This window comes from Lycium ferocissimum, chromosome 2 (assembly GCF_029784015.1).
Source record: "Lycium ferocissimum isolate CSIRO_LF1 chromosome 2, AGI_CSIRO_Lferr_CH_V1, whole genome shotgun sequence".
NCBI classification, from domain to species: domain Eukaryota; kingdom Viridiplantae; phylum Streptophyta; class Magnoliopsida; order Solanales; family Solanaceae; genus Lycium; species Lycium ferocissimum.
Window position 1 is genome coordinate 32,400,902 of NC_081343.1, and position 14,013 is coordinate 32,414,914.

Consider the following 14,013-nt stretch of genomic DNA (forward strand, 5'->3'; position numbering starts at 1 on the left):
ACTAGCCAAGGGTACCACTTAATAGATTGAAAGGTAAACTGCCTAACAACTACTAAAAATTTGAAATACCTACAACATCTTCGTATAAGAAAAGAGTAGGTTTACAACTTAAAGCATATGAAACAAAGCTTAAAACAAACTAAGAGAATAAAGCATGTTCGGTGTTGGAAATAGGTCCTTCAGTTTGTGATTAGCTTTGTTAAACACTTAGAGAGTCTTGTGACGGCTGCACCTTTTGAGTGATTTTTAGGTTTTCCAAGTGATGCACAATATGTTGCAACATGTTGTATATATAGTGGGAAGCATGTAGTATGGATAGAGACCACTCATCAATATTTGACCTAAAGCATGGGCTAGCTTAACTGTTGTACTTGTGTGCAGTGAGTAGCTCGTCTTTACAGCTATCTCTGTTTACCGTGCAAGATGCACAGAGAGCAGATCACAAACCAGGTCTCTATCTGGTTACAATCAGTTTGACAATCATCAAAACACGAATACACTTGAGCTTATCAAAGGAAGATTGTAACTTTTGGTGGGATATATGGAATGATCATGGTCCTTTGGCTATGATTCCAAGTATCCAATGTGATGGTTTTCTAGCTAAACAAACTGTCAAAGCTTTTATGGTAAACATGCAATGGGATGAAAGAATATTGTCATGTATTCTTCCTACTCATATTGCTCAGAGTATCATGAGCATTCAGATTGGACCAGCAGATCAGGAGGATGAAGCTATTTGGAGTATCACAGAGGATGGTCACTATTCCAACAAGACAACATGAATTTTGAGTAGAACTTTCAACCAAAAGAATGAATTCTTGAACAGTCTTTGGCATAAAGCTGTACCATTTGAAATCTCATTCTTAGCATGAAGACCGTGCTAAGGAAAACTACCTTTTAGGGAGGCTATTGCTAGATTTGGTATCCATACTAATACTGATTGTTTATATTGCAGGAATCCAATGGCAGATCCTTTCCAGCATACTTTCACTCAAGGGGAGGCAGCTATGCACATATGGAAATATTTTGGGGCAATTATGGGAATTATGCACCAACCAGGACATATAAGAAGAATTTTCAACAATTCATGGAGTATAAAAACTGCCAATAGTGTCCACAAGATGGTGAAACAAATTACGCCAATTTTCATAAGCTGAGAAATTTGGAAACACTGGACAGCTTGTAAATTTGAAGAACAAAAGAAAATGTACCATAACAAGATCGAATATCAAGTCATTTGGAATATTTTGAATGTAATGAAGTGTGTATTCCCAACAGTGCCAATTAATGGGAATTGGTCTGAGATGTGTCACCTTATTGAAAGACTTCAACCCACGGTGAATATTCAATAGATTACTAGGCAAAACCCAGATATGGGAAAATACAAAGTGAATATGGATGGGAGCTTTAATCATGGGAATGGACAAGCTGGTATTGGGGGGATCATCAGAGACCACAATGGCAACTTTATATTGTCTTTTTCAAAATCTGTTCAATGCAGAAGCAGTATTCAAATAGAGGCAACAGAAGCAAAATTTGTTATGCAATGGCGTTTGTAAAAAGGATTTGACAGTTTCACATTAGAAATGGACTCTTTGGTTTATTGTTAACATGCTCCAAAACAAGTCCACAGAGAATCTCAATCTGAAGAGGCTCATACAGGATGCCAACTATTGGAAATTCATCCATCAGCTTCACACATTGTCTCAGGGAATCCAATATGGCAGCAGACTCTTTTGCTAAAATGGCCTCTAATAGTGGAAATGAAACATTTTTCTCCTCTTCACAACATCGACCTCAAGAGATAAAAGGTTTAATTCAACTAGATAGGTGGCAATTTCCTACCATGAGAAAAAGATATGAGAAATGCATTTTTTTTGTAAGTTAATTGTGTGTACTGATGTATAGTGAAGGATATTGTATAGGCTAATCCTTCATTTCTTTTGCTAGATTTTAGAATGGCTCCTATGGTTAGAGGTTTGGTCCATGTCCCCCTCTAACATATGTATTTTTTTGCGATTAATAGACATGGTAGGGGTCCACACCAATGGGATCACAACCATGATGATGGCTTATAAATAAAATAAAATAAAACACATTAATTCACACCAAGTATAGTGGCTTTTTCTACTTTTTCTAAGCCCTTCACTTCTCTCCAGCATACTCCTATCTAGAAAACAAATTAAAACCAAAAAATGGCTCTAAAGAAAGCAACTCAAACAGAAGCCCTCAAACAAATTCTCAAAGGTTCTAGCTTTGGGAATAAAGGCGTACCGTAAATAGAGACCTCTGCATAACAAATTGTAGCTTGCCGTTTCATTGACGGGTGAAACATTATCAATACTAATTACTCTGCAGCTCATTTTTATATAAAATTTTCGTTAAATTAATGGCTGGTGTGAATGATGTGACAAAGGGATCCTAGAGAGTTGAAGGGAGAAATGTCAAAATATTACTAATTAATTTGAAGCAGTAGAAGCTAATAGTTGAAGAGATACTGCCGTGCCTTTTGCTCATATGATCTAAGTGCTGCACTCATTAGGAATTGTAGTAGCTTGGAGACTCTTTTAATTAACTCAGCAACTATTAAGTTCGATGAAAACATTTAATAGCATTGAGCTTAAAAGGTTGGGATGTATTTTAAAGAATCATAATTTGCTCATATAGTCAAGCTTTACTATGTCTTAGACGAATTTTGTCAAGATTTTCAACGTAGAATTTGACTGTTTGTGTTAAGAGAAAAAGTACATTGACCTTCCCGAATATTTTGGAGAAACTGTTAGTAATTGATAATGAATGGGAACGGAATATTAATTGTATTGTACCTGTGAATACAACATGGGACAGAAAGAGTACCATCGTACGAAGATGCAATTAGCAAGCATTGATGATTGATGATCACTAGTCATACCTTAGCCACCTCAAAAATGTTTTATTTTTTAAAGATTATCTCATATGTTGATGGACCCTTTCCAGAATTTAGATGGATACAAAAAGAAATATTCAGAATATTTCTAAAGCCATGCATATCCCTTCCTGTAGGGCTGAGACTGTTTAGCTATTGACTAACTATTCAAAATTCCAATTGTTGCTTTTTACCCGTTGACTCGTAGACTGTCCTTATGGGGATGCCATACAGCTAGGGTCGGGATTAAAACACCGAAAATCAAATTACCAAACCGAATTGAAAGTTTTGGTAATTTGGTATCCAATACGATATTCGAAAGTAAAATTTCATAATTACATATTTTCAGTTTCACGCTCGGTACGAGACATTAGTATTGTTCGATAGATACTGAATATCGAATTATTTATTGAATAAAGGTCAATTATAAACTATAACCCAATATCAACAGGCTCATCAGTAGTAAGTACAAGCCCAACGTCCCTATTGCCACCCTTTCTACAAGTTTTTGTGCGGCTTGCCCTTCATATGGATTGGTTTTTAATTTTTGCCCCTCAAATTGCTGGTCTTTAATTTTTGTTTCTACTTCTCATTGATGAAAATTTATGGGCCAAAGTACCTTTATTCACTGGTCTACGAAATAAGAGATTCTGGGTTCAAACCCCAGCAGAGTCAAAAAAAAAAAAATGCAATTTCGCACTGTGAGGTTTCATAGAAACTATGCCTATTCAGGCAAAATTACATAGAAACTATGCCTTGTCCAGCATAGTTCTGTAGAAATTAAGTTATCCGTCAGAACTACGCCGAAAAAGGCATAGTTTTTATGTAACTTTGCCCGAATAGGCATATTTCTATGAAACCTTGGCTTGTGAAATTATTATTTTTTTTACTCTGCTGGGGTTCGAACCCAGAATGTCAGGAGTATTTCCGATCACTTTTTTATTACTTAAAGTGTCGAAGGGAGAAAATTAAAGACCAGCGATTTGAGGGGCAAAAATTAAAGACTGCCCCAAGATAGGGCAATCGTGCGAATTGCCCTTTTACTATAACCTGAACCAATTTGGTCATAGTTATTGCTACTCGTTATCCATTTAATATAAAACTAATGAATAGGTCTGCACTTCACGCGGTTATAAGGACTTCTTTTGAATTTACAATTTTTTTAATAATATTGGAGTTCGAGATTTTTTAAATTATAAACATTACTAACACTTAGTTCTCTTCAAATTCAAATGGATTAGATTCACACTTACTTGAATGCATTTCTCTAACTTTGAGTTTCGTATTCGTAAAGTATAGGTGAAGCTCGTAAAAGAATTTGGTCAAGAAACTGGTTTTCTTTAAAAAGTATGTAAAGAAAAAAATGAATTTGTAGAATAATTGATACAATGTATATAGTTTATATGCAAATAATTTTTCCATCATTTTAGAGTTCAATTTTCGTACTTTTATCATTTTTTGCTTAAGTGGGGATAAAGCACAGAACTGGATCCAGCTACCCTAATCAACTAAGTGAAATAAAAATATGTTTATTTTTCTTTCATTTTCTCTCTATTTATTGGAGTACCTTTTTTCTTTCTTTTGAGAAATATGGACTTGTCATTGGATTCTGTTATAAATGATTTTCAATAATATCGAAATAAAATATTTATCGAAAAATCCAACACAAGCCAAAATAAGAATAAATCATAAATATTCCCCTTAAAGTTAATAAGGAAATTAATAATTCCTCACATTTTCATAATTTTGTTTATGAGTATTGAAATTCAAATCTTGCAATCGCAGATCCATTTTATGAAAAAAGAAGGACTGAGTATACAATATTCCAATTTTGTAATGATTTCTTTTATATCAATTCCAATAGAGTTCTTGAATTACAAACTCTCCACAATTCTTTAAATTAAGATACAAAGCTTAAAGTTCTCATGGGTATGTAATGAAATGGGGATACAAAGTAGTAGCTAATCTCGTCAAGCATAAGGCGAATTTATGTTAAAAGTTATTAACAAACAATTTTAAATAATGACTATACAACAAAAACATTCTCATTAAAATTTACATACAAAATTAGGAGACACAAAGAGAAAAAAGATACTAACCATTAATTCATTTTTTCTTAGGCTGAAGGTGGAAAGACGTTCTTTAAAAAGTCTAATTTTTTTAGTCCACGAACACGGCGTGCTCCCTAGAAACGACAACGCAATTTGGCAGAGACACCAACTGCTCCACATGCTACCATCCTCACGGCAGTCCACACCATCTTTCCTAAGAGGATCAAAATTCAAAACCTTATTATAACCCATAAAAAAAAAATTAAAACAAAAAAAAAAAAAAAAAAAATCGAGAAGATCAAAATTTCAAAACATTCGACCCATAAGCACAATGGAAAAAAAATGAGAATATCAATTTTCTTAAAACTTACAAGCCCATAAGCACAAGTAAAGAGATTTAAGACAAAGGATAATTACCTCCCAATCAACATAACTAAAATGAGAAAAGAAGAAGGTATATTTATGGAGAAGTAGGTGACACAGAGGGCGAACAAAATGGATAGAAAAAACTATTGTTCTTACGTGATTGTTGTTTTAGGTTGCATCACTGACATCCAAATTAAAGTAGCTAGTCTACCTAAATTATATTAATCGCACCTTCCCTTTCGCGCAATCATTATGCGAATCATGTTCATACCATAGTTCTGAGGGAAATTCCTGGTATAGCTTCAAGATAATGGCAACAGCTTCATTATAAGGTCATTGTATTCTTAAGAATTTAAGGACCAAAAATTTACTGTCCATGTTTTTGCCTTTTCAGGTTCCACTTTCTCAAAGCATTATACCAATGAATTGATTATTTCATAATAATGGCAATAAGTACATAATATTGCTATCCTCTTAAAAGAAACGATTATATTGCATATAGCGGTTTGTATATTCCTTGGTTTGAAACGATTGGCTTTAGAAGGAATCTGAAACGATGCTTTATTTCTTTCTTTACGAGTAATAATTACGCATTACGTACTAAAGAGCTACAATTAACTTCGGCCAGTTATTTATTCCTTGATAATTGCTGAATGAGAAGAGTAAATTTTGGAAAATAAAATGAGAAGCGTGAGTGAAAAATTCCCAAAAAAAAAGAGAAAAAATGTAAATGTCAATGGATGTCATAGAGAGGTGCCACATCAAATTGTCTATACCTAGCTTTATTAAATATATTGATTGATTGATGATTTCTCATAATATAAACTTTCAGCAATATTGTCTTACTACGAGCCCATGCTAATTTTCCTGTTCAGCTAAAATGCAGAGGATATTTTGATGGAGGATGAACCGTGGATCGGCTGAATAGGCTGGAGAATTGATAAAATGTGCTTTTCCGATTGCTAGAAAATTATTATTAATAGTTGCTCTCTTGAATGATAAATCCCGAATATCGATTTACCGAACCGAAGTTTTCTTTACCGAACTGAATCGAATCGAACTTTGAAACTTCAGTATTTGATATCTACTTTCAATTACTGATTACCGAATTATCGAACCCGAACTTTGAAAATACCTAACGTCCACCCCTACTACAGCCTTTACCGTAGTAACTTGACTAACTAAACTCCCATTCTTTTCTTCTTCTTCTTCTTCTTCTTTTTTTTTCTTTTTTTGTTCCATTAGGACATATTAAACTATTTAAAATCGTGAATAACTACATTACTTAAATTGGCCAAGAGCAAAAGCTTCATTTCAGTGATCGCATCTTCCCATACTACCAAATCTTCTTCATGATTGTGACCTTCATAGCCAGAAAATCTGCATATTTCTTTGCCTCTCCAGATATGAATAATAGTCACCTTGTTGAATTCCAGCAAGTATTTACAATCTTCAGGAAGAACCTTAAGGGGTTGAAACTATATGTCCTCGTCTTGGATGAGCTTGACAGCAAGTGGACAATCTGTTTCCACTTCTGTGTATCCTCCTTTCTTTTACTAGTTTGTGCCCTTGTTTGAAGTTTCATAGTTCAGTAGTAAAGCGTGAGGTCAGTTTCATATTTTGCTAGTGTAAACTCCCATTTACCTTACCCTAAGTCAACCCTTTTGAAAAGTTGGAGCATTCCTTCTTTACATATATCTGGAGGTATTCTGACAGGTATTTGCTACTTTTCATTTAACTCTACTTAGCAAAGGTTAAGCAAATGAAAGAAATTGATTTAAGTTTTTAGAGTACCTTACCCCCTAACATTTAAGGGTTGGGAAAAGATACCCACCTCCCATATTGAATGGGAACGATAACCCCCTATCTAATATTTTCCGGTGAGAATCTTTTATTTTTAATAAAGATCTTTTTCTTTTCTTCCTAGAATTAAATACAAAAATATATAGTATCTCTTATTATTGTCTCATTCACCTATTCCGCTGAAAATAATGTATAACAAGTTAACAACTACCTGAAAAAATCTGTTAATAAAATTCAAGCTATGTGTCATTCGTTTTTTTTTTTTTTTTTTGGGACAAGAGGGTCAAGATCTTAATTATTATACAGTCTAGTAATAGTACCCGCGCAATGCACGGATGATATTAAAAGACACTAATCATGTTGAATTGTGATGTCGCTTTTTTGAGTACATTATATCATATTGTTTTAACAAAATGTCAAGTATCATCTAATTTTTCGATATAATACACTCAAATTAATGATATTTCTGTGAAATTAAAGGAAACAAATTAATCTTTTTAAATATTATTTGAGTTGATCTTTAGATTTAATTCATAATGAATATATATACACACATTTCTCTAACCCTTTTCTCATTCAGTTTTTCTTACTATGATAATTTAACTTTTTTCTTCATTTAGTATCTTACGTTTAATCAAATAATATCATGTGTGTTATTAGTCGTGATTTTGAATTCGTCCAAAATATAAATAGAAACTTTTTCTTGTTAATTGTCGTAAAATACATTGATAAATTTAATAATTACTATTTAGCACTATTTTACATAAGCAATTAAATTATCTTCTCTTTTGCTTCCAATCCACCAAATTTTGTGTTTTAATTTTAATTGTTGATATATATATATAGACAAAATTCAAAACTTGGACATATAAAAAAATATAGGTAAGATTTAACAAAGATTAAATCTAGTTTTTCAATGGCTAGTTTAGTGACTTTTTATTATTTTTTTGGAATCAATTCTTATTCTCACCTAAAAATATTGGATATGGGGGTTATCGTTCTCATTCAATATATGAGGGGGGTAGCGTTTCCCAACCCTTAAATGTTAGGGGGGTAAAGTGGGATTCACTCAAGTTTTTATTTTATTGAAATTTGAAATTTGAACTTCAGTCTCCTCAGTTTTCGTTGGAACTGTCAAAACGGGTCAGCCCATCCCAAGCCTCGCGGGCAAAGGAATTTGATGGGCTAAAGGAGAGGCCGGCCCTTCATTTGAAAGGGCCTTAAAATGGCCAGCCCAACCCAGTTTGGGTTTTCTTTGTAGCATAATCCCCTATCATATAAATAATATTTTTAAAAAGAAATACTGCCTTGAAACTCAACTACGTTGCATTAGTTTCTAACTTTAGTTTCTTAAATAGTGTATAAAGACTTTAAAACTGATGCAAAACTTTAATCAAATAAACTACTAACATCACAAATAACAAAACATCAATCAACTCTTACATAACAAAAGAGGAAAATATCTAACACTTAAGTATTAGCAACTCCTTTTACTTTTTACTTCTTCTTTAACTATTAAATCGGAATTAAATTATTTTGGCCCACGAGTCGGCCTAGGTCCAGTCTCGGTCAAGCCTCAAGGTCTATGAGCTAACTTGTATCCCGTCTATAAACCTTGGTTTCAAATGGGCTCAAAAATTTTAACCCAACCCTACCAAGTAGCGGGTTGGGTTGGGCTAGCCTCATGGGCCAAGTTTATTTTGATGGCTCTAGTTTTTAGGGAAAACAGCATAAAATACCCATAAAAACAAAATATTTATCCACCCTGCCGGCCAGCCCCTATAAAATTTAGGAGTAACTACGTGATATAGCAAACATATAGTGAGTATTTACATTTAATAGCTATAGTTTAACTTAATTACTTTCCATAGCAAACATTTATATATTAATATCATTTAGTAACTAATAAAGTAAAATACATAACTTCTTCTCCTCATCCCCTCTCTTACTCTCTAAGATCTACAACACTCTCCACACACTCTCTCTCTCTCTCTCTCTCTCTCTCTCCCTCTCTCTCTCTAACATCTTCTTCTCCTCCAATATATCAGCCCAAATCTTGTCTTCACTTTTCGGCTACAAGGAAATTTTCGGCCATTTTTCGGATCCGACCGCCTTGTCTTTCTCCGGCGAAAATGATTTCGTTCGTGGTGGAGCTCGTCGGAGCTCCGGTGCGTTTCATCGGAGAAGATGACCTGGAAAAACAGTAACAAAATTAAAAAAAAAAAAAAGGATGAAATTTTCAGATTTGATACATACATTTGATCGGAATTTTTCAGATCTGATACATAGACTTGATCGGAATTTTTCAGATCTGACCGGAAGTTTTTTTTCCAGATTGTGTGTATACATACATTGTATATAATATTTTTCGGATGTTTTTTTCCAGATCTGTGTATACGTACACTGTATACAATCTTATTTCGTGTTTTTAGAAGAATATCTTGTTGTATATAAATGAATACAGTGATTTTAAAGTGTATACAGATGAATATAGTCAATTTTATTTCTTGTATTCACTATTTGAGTGTATTCGTTAGTTTTTGGTGTATTATGTTGTATACAGTGTTAATATTTTGGCGTATCTATGTTGTATACGCCTGTATTTGTTGTATGCATAGTGAAAAATATGTTTTTTTTTTATTTTTTTATTTTTGGTGTATTCATTTTTTCTCGTTGTATTTATGAGTACAACAAGCCAATTTATCAATACAGATAGTCATAAATACATCAAAAATAAAAAATGAATACGAAAAAAAACGTATACAACTGCTGGTAGCTAAGTTGTTGCTACAAAATGTAAATATTGAAACATCTGTTATGTGGCTTGGTTAAAGCTCAAATGTTTGCTATTTATGTAAAATGCCCTAAAATTTAATAACTAACCCAACCCCCCTTATGGGCCCTTTATGTTTGGGCCGTTTAATGCAACCTTTAGCTCATGCTTTCGTACTACAGTAGTACATACTTCTTTTTGTCCATTTGTCTTTTTATCTTTTCTTAAGTTTGCCTTTTCTCTTCCTTTTTCTAATCTTTTTATTTTTCTTTTCAAAGATAAAAACAAAATAGAAAGACCAATTTATTAACTAACCCCTTTTCAGATTAATAAAAATATATTAAAAAAAATAGACTATAACAAGAAATAATTTGAAAAATACTAAAATCACTATTTATTTTAATAACTATAACAAGAAATAATTTGAAAAATACTAAAATCACTATTTATTTATTAAATATAAATAAATAGAAAACATATTCTTATAATTTTTTCTTTTGCAAATAAAAACAAAACTTATATCTAAAATATGACTCTAATTTTTTATAAATTTTTTTACAAAAACTACCTTGCTGAAAATGATTTAAAATTAAAATATTAAAATTAAGCTTAAACTCTTTTTATTGATTTTTTTAATAATTTTTCCTTTTGCGGGAATGAATTCGTCCTTTATGATACCTTATCAGTAGAACATATATAGTATGTGGGTATCATAAAGGACCGAGAAGCATTTTTGAAAGAATGAATCAATCCTTTATGATACTCTATTAATATATGATATATATCATGTGGGTATCATAAATGATTGTTTAAGAAATGAACCAGTCTCTATGATACGCTGTCAGTATATTATATATACCATGTGGGTATGATGGATAACTGAACTCTTTTTCAAAGGAATGAATCAGTCATCTATGATATCTAGTCAGCATATAATATATTATGTGGGGTTAGTTATTCATGATATCATGTTAGTATATGATATATACCATGTGGGTATCATAGATGACTGAGCTTTTTTCAGAGGAATGAACTAGTCCCTAGGATACTCTGTTAGTATATGATATATACCATGTGGGGTATCATAGAGGATTGAGTTGTGTTTTATCTTGAATGAATGAACCAATTTTTGTGATAACTTGTCAGTATATGATACATACCATGTGGGTATTATAGACGATTAAATTGTGTTTTTCTTGAACGAATAAACCAATCTCTGTGATACCCTATCAGTATATGATACCGTGTGGGTATCATAGACGATTAATCTCTTTTTTGAAGAATGAGTCAGTCTTCTATGATATTTTGTCAATATATGATATATCATGTGGGTCAATCATCCATGATACCCTATTAGTATATCATATATACTATGTGATATCATAGAGAATTGAGTTGTGTTTTTCTTGAAGGAATAAACCAATCATCTATGATACCCAACACTATACCATGGGGGTATTATAGAGGATTGAGGAGTATTTTTCTTGAAAAAATAAACTACCCCTCTATGATACCCTGTCAGTATATCATAGAGGACTGAGGAGTGCTTTTCTTGAAGAAACGAACTATTTCTCTGTGATACCCTGTCAATATATGATATATATCACAACGGCATTATAGAGGATTAAGTAGTGTTGGAATGAATTTGTTATCTATGATACCATATTAGTATATGATATATATCAACTTAGTATCATAGAGAACTAATTGTTTTTCTTGAAGGAATGAACTATCAGCCCTCTATGATACCCTATCAGTATATGATATACCATGTCGGTATCATAGAAGACTGAATAGTATTTTTTGAAGGAATAAATCGATCTTCTATGATACCCTGCCAGTATATGATATAACATGTGCGTATCATAGAGGATTGAGTTGTGTTTTTCTTGTCGGATTGAATTAGTCCTTTATGAGATTCTGCCAGTATAAGATATATACCAGATTGGTATCATAGAGAACTAAGTGTTTTTGTTGAAGCAATATACTGTCAGTCCTGTATGATATCCTGTCAGTATATGATATATACCATGTAAGTATCATGGTATACTGCAACATTATACTTCAACTGCCGCTGATTTGATATACTATATGCTAGAATTAATTGATTTTGAGATATAGAAAGAATAAAAAATAAAATAAAAGATAACATATCACTTAACCTTTTTATTGATAAAAAAAAAATTAAAAAAAAAGAGCCAAAAGGTGTGTAGAATTAGATTATGAAAAAAAAAAAAAAGGAGAAAAAAGTAAATGAAAATCACCAGATATTAAAAAAAAAAAAAGAATAATTAAAAATAGCAAAAAAGGTGAATGAAAAAAAAATAGAGAAGGAGAAAAAAGTAAATGAAAATCACTAGATATTAAAAAAAAAAAGAATAAATAAAAATAGCAAAAAAGGTGAATGAAATTAGATTATGGAGATAAAAAAGAAAAGAAAAGAAAGAAATGAAATTTAAAAAAAAAAAAAAAAGGAAAGAAAATAGAGGGAAAAAAAACACGAAAAGAAAGGAGCTAGAAGTAAATATGGAAATAGATTATGGTGAAAAATAAAATACAAAAAATAGTATTATTTGGGGAAAAAATAAATGAATAAAAAGGAGAAAAAAAGAAGAAGATAAAGAAGTAGAGAAATAAAAAAAGAAAAAAAGAAAAAGACACAGTTACCTACAAAAGCTACAATGGGTAAAAAGGATAAATAGTTTGGAGTTAAAAGTAAGGAGGCATGAAAGGGTAAATATTTTACATATAGTGGACATTGATGTTCTTTTCGCTAATTTTTATCTCCATAGTTGACCACTAGTATAACTCTTTGTGCTAACAAGTGCACAGCTACAAAAGCCTGCGTTCAGGCTCACGCTATCTGCTCTGGATAACAACAACAACCCAGTGGAATCCCACAACGTGAGGTCTGGGGAGGGCAGAGTGTACGCAGACCTGACTCCTACCAAGGTAGGACGGGCAAGTTTCGAAAAGACCCCTACAATAGAAAGCATAAAAGCATAACAAGAGGTCGATAAGGCCAAGAGCCAAAGCGATATAGAAATGCAAATAACTAAAGCGACTAAGCCATGACGAAGCCAGCTTTGTAGGAAGAGCGTAGCTATCACAGATATAATAAGATAATCAAAGTACAGGATAACAAATAGTAGCAGAAATCAAAGCACAAATGTGACTACTACTATGAAAGGATAAACGTTACTATCTACTAGCCTTCTACCCTAATCTGAGTCCTCCATACCCTCCTATCTAAGGTCATGTCCCTCGTAAGTCAGAATCGCGCTATATCTTGTCTAATCACCTCTCCCCAATACTTCTTCTACTTACCCCTACCTCTTCTTCGAAACCATCCATGGCCAACCTCTCACACCTCCGCACCTGGGCATCCGTGTCTCTCCTCTTCACATGTCCAAACCATCTCGCCTGCGTTTCCCGCATCTTGTCTTCCACCAAGGCCACTCCCACCTTGTCCTGATAGCCTCATTCCTAATCCTCACACTCGCGTGCCCACACATCCATCTCAACATTCTCATCTCGGCAACTTTCATCTTTTCGAACGGGTAGCATCTTAATCGGCCAACACTCCGCCCCATACAACATGGCTCGCCTAACCACCACTTTGTAGAACTTGCCCCAAGTCGTGGTAGCACTTTCTTATCACATAGCACCCTAAGCGAGCCTCATTTCATCCACCCTCGCCCTAATACGACGTGTGACATCATCGTCAATCTCCCCACCGCCTTGTAATAGATCCAAGATACTGAAACTACTTGTCTTCCGAATGATTCGGGTACCAAGCCTCACTTCCACGCTCACCTCGAGGCGCTTCACCGAACTTGCACTCCAAGTGCATCGCTCGTCCTACTCACCTTAAACCTTTAGATTCCAAAGTTTGACGCCAACCCTCCAAAATTTTTTGGGCGACTCGCCACGAGTCTCGTCGATCAAGACTATGTCATCCGCGAAAAGCACACACCATGGCACTCGCTCGAATATGCCGCGTCAATTCATCCATCGCCAAGGCAAATAAAAACGGACCAAGAGTCGATCCGACGCAACCCCATCACAACCGAAAGTTCCGAGTCTCCTCCCATCGTCCTTACCCTCGGTCTCTG